The following is an 8,913-nucleotide window of genomic DNA, read 5'->3' as shown; positions in this document are numbered from 1 at the left end:
AATCTCCCTGTAAAATGCTATACGGTAAATATTTTTGTGTGAGGAGCAAACAGGTGGACAGGGAGTGTGATATCTCCCCGTGATTTTTGTTACGGTAAAATCATTGTGTTCAAGGAGGACATCCGCCCTTGAACGTTGTGAAATTACCGCGGTGAAAAAAAAAAGACTGTGAACATACAACTAATGTATACTACTTGTCTATTCTGTAAATTCACCGAGTGTGACGTAAATGACGAGTCAGTAATCTGTGAATCGTTACAACTTACAATGTGTACACAGGATTGTCGTCGATGGCGGCGTCGGTGAGGAGTTGGGAGTGTTGCGAAGCCAACGGGTTCGTGTTCGTGTGGTACCACGCGGAGAACGATGCGCCATCGTGGCGGCCGGCCAGAGACGTCGAGGCGGCAGGCCGTGGGTGGGCGTACCGCGGCCGCAGCGAGCACTACGTGAACGCGCACATCCAAGACATCCCGGAAAATGAGCGGACGTGGCCCATCTGCCGGCGCTGCACGGCCACATGGCGCTCGGTGGCCAGTACGCTGCGCAGGCCGACCGGTCGCTGTGGAGGTGGATCGGCGTCCACGAGTGGACGGTCGCGTGGCGGGCGGATGGCTCGCGCGGCCGGCACGTGGCCACGCTCGATCTGCAGCACGGGCTAGTGGTGTTCGGCAAGTTTATCGTTTTCAAAATGGACGTGGAAGCGCAACAGGTAGGTACACGCCTAGTACCCAAGGCTGGGCATTAACGATTTAAAAAGTTAGAGTTTAGTTTAAAAGTTTATTTTATTTTAACTTTTTAACTTAACTAGTTACTTTTGGCTTTTCACTAACCTAACTGTTGACTTACTAAATTTCTTTTTTAATTAAAATGAAAATGACGAATTAAATTTTCATTTTAAGAAGTAATAATTAAGTTCATTTATTTTGTTTTTAATTTTATTATATTTCACTAATTCATGTCAAATAATATTTACCGTGAATTGTTTAAAGTAAAAAAATTATATGTATGTATGAATATAACTTATATGGAAATACTCTATAATGTATACAGTATAGCTGGTGGTCTAATTTAGTTTTGGATTGGAAACAATTTAAGTACGCTAGCGTTGTATAAACAAATTAACTTTTTTTTAACTTAATAAAAAGTTAACAAAAAGTGTGTATTAACTTTTAACTTAACTGAGTTAACTGATATAGTTAATTTAACTTTTAACTTTTTGTTATTGGTGCATATTAACTTACCTAAACTGAGTTAAAAAAAATATTTGACTTGACGAGCCTTGCTAGTACCTTTATAGCTGGTATTGAGGCAGGTTTTAGAAAATCATATTTTAGAATGCTGAGTTTTAGAATTCCAAGTTTTAGAATCACTGTGTTTTAGAAAATAAAACTTTTAGAATTTCAATTTTTTAGAAATATTTTATATAAAATGTTTTTTAATAATTCTTTAATAAAATGGACGTGGAAGCGCAACAGGTAGGTACACGCCTAGTACCCAAGGCTGGGCATTAACGATTTAAAAAGTTAAAGTTTAGTTTAAAAGTTTATTTTATTTTAACTTTTTAACTTAACTAGTTACTTTTGGCTTTTCATTAACTTAACTGTTGACTTACTAAATTTCTTTTTTAATTAAAGTGAAAATGACGAATTAAATTTTCATTTTAAGAAGTAATAATTAAGTTCATTTATTTTGTTTTTAATTTTATTATATTTCACTAATTCATGTCAAATAATATTTACCGTGAAATGGTTAAAGTAAAAAAATTATATGTATGTATGAATATAACTTATATATGGAAATAATCTATAATGTATACAGTATAGCTGGTGGTCTAATTTAGTTTTGGATTGGAAACAATTTAAGTACGCTAGCGTTGTATAAACAAATTAACTTTTTTTTAACTTAATAAAAAGTTAACAAAAAGTGTGTATTAACTTTTAACTTAACTGAGTTAACTGATATAGTTAATTTAACTTTTAACTTTTTGTTATTGGTGCATATTAACTTACCTAAACTGAATTAAAAAAAATATTTGACTTGCCGAGCCTTGCTAGTACCTTTATAGCTGGTATTGAGGCAGGTTTTAGAAAATCATATTTTAGAATGCTGAGTTTTAGAATTCCAAGTTTTAGAATCACTGTGTTTTAGAAAATAAAACTTTTAGAATTTCAATTTTTTATAAATATTTTTATTTTTTTTAACTGTTTACTCGTATATAAAATGTTTTTTAATAATTCTAATACCTAATTCTATAGTAAAAAACTAATATAATAATTGTTAATATTTAAGATTGTTAGCGCAATAGATCTCATAAATTCATCTAAATAATAATTACTAATAAGAATAATCAACTATGCGTTTACATATTTGCAATAAGTTATTATTCCGTTGTAACAATTGTAAATATAAATATGTTACATGACACCTATGTATATAATACGAACTCTACTGTATATACGATTAACTGCTGACCGATATATTATTAATATTAAAACACGCACATAATTGTAAGGCCTATGGCCAAAGCACACAATGTATTAGTAAGTTAGTTCGCTGTGCACCTTAGACCTCAATACACACTACGATTACCGCACTCCGTATGACTACGATACAGTTACATAGTATAATAGGACATAATTGATATAGTTGTGAGTATTAATATTTGTAAGTGTTTAGTAGACAATAAAACATAATTATAACTGAAAAGGAATCCTAGTAATTTAAATATATTTAAGATCCTGATATCTACATATCTGCCCCTCGCTACGGTATTTATATCTATAGGATCCTACGATTCTCCCTGGATATCTTATATTTAACTGGTCGTTCCCCCGACCACGTTACACCGTGTTTCATTGTACTTTTTTCTCATGAAATACTTGAATACTTTATATTTCGGCCAACAATTTATAATGATTGTATGTAACACTACGTAGGTATTTGGTACGATGTACGGCACTGGTCAACTACTTTTTGATATTTCTTGTATTCGATCAGATATAAGATAATCACATATTATATCAATAAAGAACTCTATCGTAAATTCTAATTCGATAATAGTTGGTAATATCAATCAAATAGAAACTTGATAACGATTATTGAGTAACAAAGCATTATATTTATAAACATTATGTACCTATTCTGATATTTCCCGTTTCCCAATCAAACATAAACTATTATTTAAAATGGCTTCAAAGACATTCCACGTTTTTGGTAGAAATACAGGTTTAGTTTTTCTTTAATTTATATTCATACCGTCACCAACTCTCTTATACGAACCATTTACATTTTACATAATATGTGATATCGAAGTAATTCATTCGCTACAGGGATAATAGTTTATTTTAAAAACTAAATTTTCTCGTAAACCCGTTCAAGGGGAAGGAATGCCAGACCATCAGTCATAGAACAAAAATGACTAATTTTGTCATCATTCATATATACGTTGTTTGTAAGCCTAACTCCTGGACCTTACGAAATGTACTCTGGCAAAGATGGTAAAAGCACCCTCTAATAACTAATTCTGAACCAAAAACGTTATTAGGCGCTGTAATTACTGCCTTTTCAAAATCTAGACTTAACTTAATAATTATTAAATTTGAGATTTTTATTCCGTCGGACTTTTTTTTCGCCGGATTTTTGTTCGGGGATTCGTATATATTAATCGTGTAACTACATTATAAATACGACGTATTCGTAAAATTTACGTATATTACCATTCTAAGTATTTTGATAATTTAAAAAATAAAAATTTGTGATAATAACTAATACCAATGATTGGAAGGTCTCGACCAACCTTAAAAACAAGTAATATTTTTTGTATAATTTATTTAAGTGGTAAACAGGTGCCAATAACGCTATAATTTAAAAATGAAATACCTTTGTTATAATTAATCGAACATGGGTGTTTCTACGCATGTTCTAGTTTTTGATATAAATAGGTACCTATCCATATTTGTAATCGATAAAAGATTTGATAATTATGTTATTTTCTGATAATAAGATTTAATAGTACCAATAACTATACACTTGGCCCCATATACATTCCTTATTTATACACAATTCAATAACAGAAACAATTTAAATAACATTCATAAAGAAAAATGCTAAGAGAACCGCCTTTACCTTAAAAGCCTTAACATCTTGCCCTGACTTAATTACTGAAAACTGGTAAGTTGTTACCTATTAACACTAATAATAGTCTAAACCCATTGGCTGTTAATATAATATGCATAGATATAAATAAGCAAATAATATATTAGGACCTATATTTTTATACCTAGGTACTTGTTATGTGGATAATGAATATACATATTTAATACTAAAAATATTATTGTAAAATAATGTAAAAATGTAAGTGTAGTAAAAAATTGTACAATCAAGTAGGTATATAACATGCGTGTGATGTGTTATAAATTATCATTAACTGTGCGTGTGTATGGACATAATCAAATCATCATTGCATAATAGACAACAGTAAAGATATAAAGTTATTAAAAACTACATGTTTCGTATTTTCTCGTATAAGTTAGCGGTAAAACCAACAATGCCTACCGATATATTATGTATATAATATTATATAATTTAGTTTTTAGTTTTAGTTTTTCTGATTTAAAAAAGGTACATTTATTGATTTTTTTATTAGTTTACCAAAGTAAGCATTGATTCATAAAAATCCTTAAATATGCAAAAAAAAAATTAATGTATACCTATGATTCCATGCCATACAAAATTAATTTTACATTAATATGGGTAGGTATGTTTGATCATTATAATAATATATTGGTGTATGAAATGAAAGAGCTGATGCACTTGCCAAAGAGGCTACTGTGTCACAAAATGCAACCCCATGCCAAGTTTATTCAATAACCGACATCAAACAAATAATTAAAAAAATAATTCTCAATATCTGGCAAAACCAATGGAAAACTTCTAACGCCAAATTGAATGAAATTAAAAACCACATTCTCCCTTGGCCAAACAACACACTCACCAGAAAAGAAGAAGTAGTTATCAATAGGCTCAGAATAGGCCACACTGGATTAACCCACGCCTTCCTAATGAAGAAAGAAGACCCACCCATGTGACGCGGTCCCGCGTAATAGCTGTTTGAATTCAAATAGCCTTTTACGCGGAAAGCCGCGCTACGCTTCTCAAACAAACCGCCAATCGACGACGGACGACGCCAGCGCGCGACACCCTCGCTGTGAACCGTCGGCCGGCCGTTGGGTGAACCGGATTGAAAAGTCACTAGTTTATCATCGACGACACGCACGAGACGGACACCGACACGTCCCCAGTCAATCGTCTTTTCTCTTATTTTTTTTTTTGTTTGTTTTGGACTCGCGTTAAAACGGTTACCGACCGGGCAAATACCGTAACAATAAAGTTAACCATTGCAGTGCAAAAGTTGTGTTTTTTGTTTTTTTTTTTCTGTTGTCGTATAACCTTTGGTTACCTCAACATCACCTCACCCACGCGGCCCCCAATAGGTCCGCATCACATGTGCCCGACTTGCAACGATCCCATGACAGTTAAACACATCCTCACCGACTGCAGAAAGTACGAATTACAACGTCAAAAATTCAATCTAACTTACCATCTCGCTGAAAACCTCAACATCGATACCCTAACCAACGTTCTCAAATTCGTAAGGGATACTGAACTTCATAAAGAAATTTAATATATATTATAAGTATAATGTACCTACCATATTTAATGTAACTTATCTATTATTAATATAAATAATAAGTAATTTTTTTTTGTAGCCAATGGGCCATTAGCCCATAGTTGCCGAGGCATTTGTCACAATAAAAAAAAAATAAAAATAATATTGGTGTTGTCGCCGCCGCGACAATGTGAGTACCCACCGACCAACCACCTCGCACACGCACACACATTCGTTATTGTTATAATTTGTATTAAATGTTTATTGTGAATTATTGTTATGTAATATGCAGATTACTTTAAACCGTAAGGAAAAAAATCCAAAATACAACAAAAAATATCTCTTGTCATTTTTCATTTGAATCAATATTTCTGGTAGAAAACGTCGTCCGTAATTATTTAATATTATAAAATCATGAAATCGTACGTTTTTTTCTATTTACCCGCTTTTATTTCGAGTAGCGTTTCGAAAATCGAAAAATGACCTCTTTAAAGTACCAGCTCAAGAACATTACCTTTCAGAAAAGATGCTATATTTGATACATTTGAGCAAGTTTAGAGGGAGAAAAAGTGTTTACAGAATAAAAAAGGAAAAGAAATAAACATCATTGTAAAACCATTACATTCCTCGCTCCGCTCAGAATCTAAAATGTATATTATATTACTATTATAAAATTATTATTTAATGGATCCAAATTCATACCACTGGTATATATATAGTAGGTAAATTTTGTTAAATAGTTTAATTTATTTCTTGAAAAAATACGGGTGAGTGCCTCGGAGGCGATCGCCTCCTAGCCGTCTGGACCAGGTCGACACTGATGAGAATATTAAGGTATTCAGAAAATCAGAACACGTATTCGAATACTATTTGAATACTTTTTTTCACAACTATTTATTGTCAGCTTTTGAATGGTTGGTAATTAACATTTATTAGTTAATAATTAAAAATACATCGTAATCATAAATTATTTATAAATTATTTTGACCACATGATACGGCCCATACGGGATACAACACATCGATGTTTGTAAAAATAATCATATCATTGGCAAATATTATATCTCGTTCAAAGAATAAAATTAATGTTCATGATTTAATATAATATGTCTTGTCACAAATTTAAAACTATTTTTCTGGATCGGAAAAAAGTATTTTATAATGAAAAAAAAAATACAAATAAAAGTATTAAGAATACGTATTTGAATACTTTTTAAAAAAAGTATTTAAAATAGTATTCAAATATTGAATACAAAAAAAGCATTCAAATACTTTTATTCATATAGGTACTTTACAAGACTGAATCGTATGATAGAAATTATAAATATTAAATTATGTTTTGGGATATTTTTCGTTTAATGATATTCCATAAATTACGTTTTGTGTTATGTTTTGTTTAAAGATTTATATATTTTTTTATTCGTTATGTTTTGTTTTGCGGATTTTATTTATTTTAAACAACGCTTTCCGTTATAATTACGTTCACAAATTTCAATCGTTTTTTTGTCAAATATAACATTATTATAATTGTAAAGTTCGTGAAGATCGTGTTTTTCAGAACAAAAATCGGACAATGTAAACTAACTTCAAATTTGTTAAAACCTAAGGTATTTTGATCTAAAATTGACGGCAGTAGCGAGGCCTCTCAACTGTGGTACATTATTGTGGGTAGGTATGTTTGATCCACTCATTATAATAATATATTGTTGTATATACTGTACAAAAATAAAATATTATGATAGTATAATTATTATTGTACACGTCGTGTAAACCTAACACTATGAATTGTTTATTGCATTGATATACAATTATATTCATATTTTAATTACATTGTAAAACAATTACATTTAATGCTGAAAATTGCAATGAAAATTTTAAAATAAACTAGCGATGAATTAGTTAAAAAAAGCTATGCACTACATGTAATAAAAGTACATTCCCTATAACTTTAAAGTTCTATTTGGATATAATATAAAAAATTCAACTAATGTAGGTGTCAATAAAATTAGGGCTAATTCAATAAATGGTATATTTTTCCAAGCAATTAATAACCAATTTATATATTGACCATTATGTAGGTAAGTATCTAATTATTAGGTAATCAATAAAAATTATGAATCCTTATATTTTTAAAAATTCATCATAAAGATGGTTAGGGAAAAGTATTTTTCATCCAATGAGCAACTTATTTGCGGGCGTGCCTGACCAGTTATGGTATTATATTAATATGTTTATTACATATGTACATCTATAATACACAACATGTTTATTGTTTATTTATTTCAGTAATACACATATTTGTTTTGCGCTTGAAAAAAAATGTACAATGGCAATACTAAAATATTGAAGTATAAATTGTTATTGCCCTATAGATTGGTCCTGGATTAGTGATTTTAAATTTTAAAACCAGTTTTGGGCCCATGAAATTGGTACAAGTTGTCACACCAGTCCATTAATTCAAAAAGTTGTACATCGTATCTACTGTCCAGTGTATTTGTCACTGTATGCTTCAATAGTTTTATTTATGAAAGCTCCGATGGTTGGTTTAGTCAATTTAGTGTTAATTACTATTGTTTTATAATTTTCACTAATGAATACTAAATTATTATGTATTTTATGTTGTTACAGTGCGAGACATGTATTCATTTGGAACCACAAGAGTTACATTGAAAAGCTTTTAGTTTCAGAACAAGAATCAACACTCTTGGCACATAGAAAACGGTACAAACAATTTTATAGTGCCAATAGTATACAATTTAGTAACAGAAAGGAAACAATAGATTGGTAAATTAATATATTAATTTTGATTTAACATAACTGAAAAGTATTACTAAATACATATTATATAATATAGTATTATAGGTATGTAAAATTATAATATTAAATTTCACTTCAAAAATTTTGTCAAAAGAAAAAAAAAATTATTATATAATGGAAATATTCAAATATACATATAATATTTATCACTTGAATGGTTGTGTTACCTTTTTCAGCCGTGTTAATACTCTCATTGTCATCTAATATGTCAATCTAATAAGTATGAAAACTATGACGGTATAACTAATAAAGAATTATTAGAATAAGACACGGACAAAATATGTGTGTAAGCTCTAAAATCATTATAATAATTAAGTATGTGATACAATGTTTTTAGTAGGTATTTTTGAATAACCATTTAAAATTGGATACTAGACTGATATACTTAAATAAGTGGTATAGACATTATTAAGTTTCTAAGGCTTTTCT

The 8,913-nt window shown here is 30.2% G+C and overlaps 1 pseudogene; it reads left to right on the top strand.

Annotated features, from left to right (window-relative positions):
- The first annotated feature begins 229 nt into the window (after positions 1 to 229).
- LOC132950961 (cholesterol 7-desaturase nvd-like) lies at positions 230 to 8,455 on the top strand (annotated as a pseudogene).
- Positions 8,456 to 8,913: the final 458 nt, after the last annotated feature.

The sequence above is a fragment of the Metopolophium dirhodum genome, chromosome 1 (assembly GCF_019925205.1).
Source record: "Metopolophium dirhodum isolate CAU chromosome 1, ASM1992520v1, whole genome shotgun sequence".
Classification (NCBI taxonomy): domain Eukaryota; kingdom Metazoa; phylum Arthropoda; class Insecta; order Hemiptera; family Aphididae; genus Metopolophium; species Metopolophium dirhodum.
The sequence above is the reverse complement of the archived record's forward strand: the minus strand, read 5'-3'. Positions and strand labels throughout refer to the sequence as shown.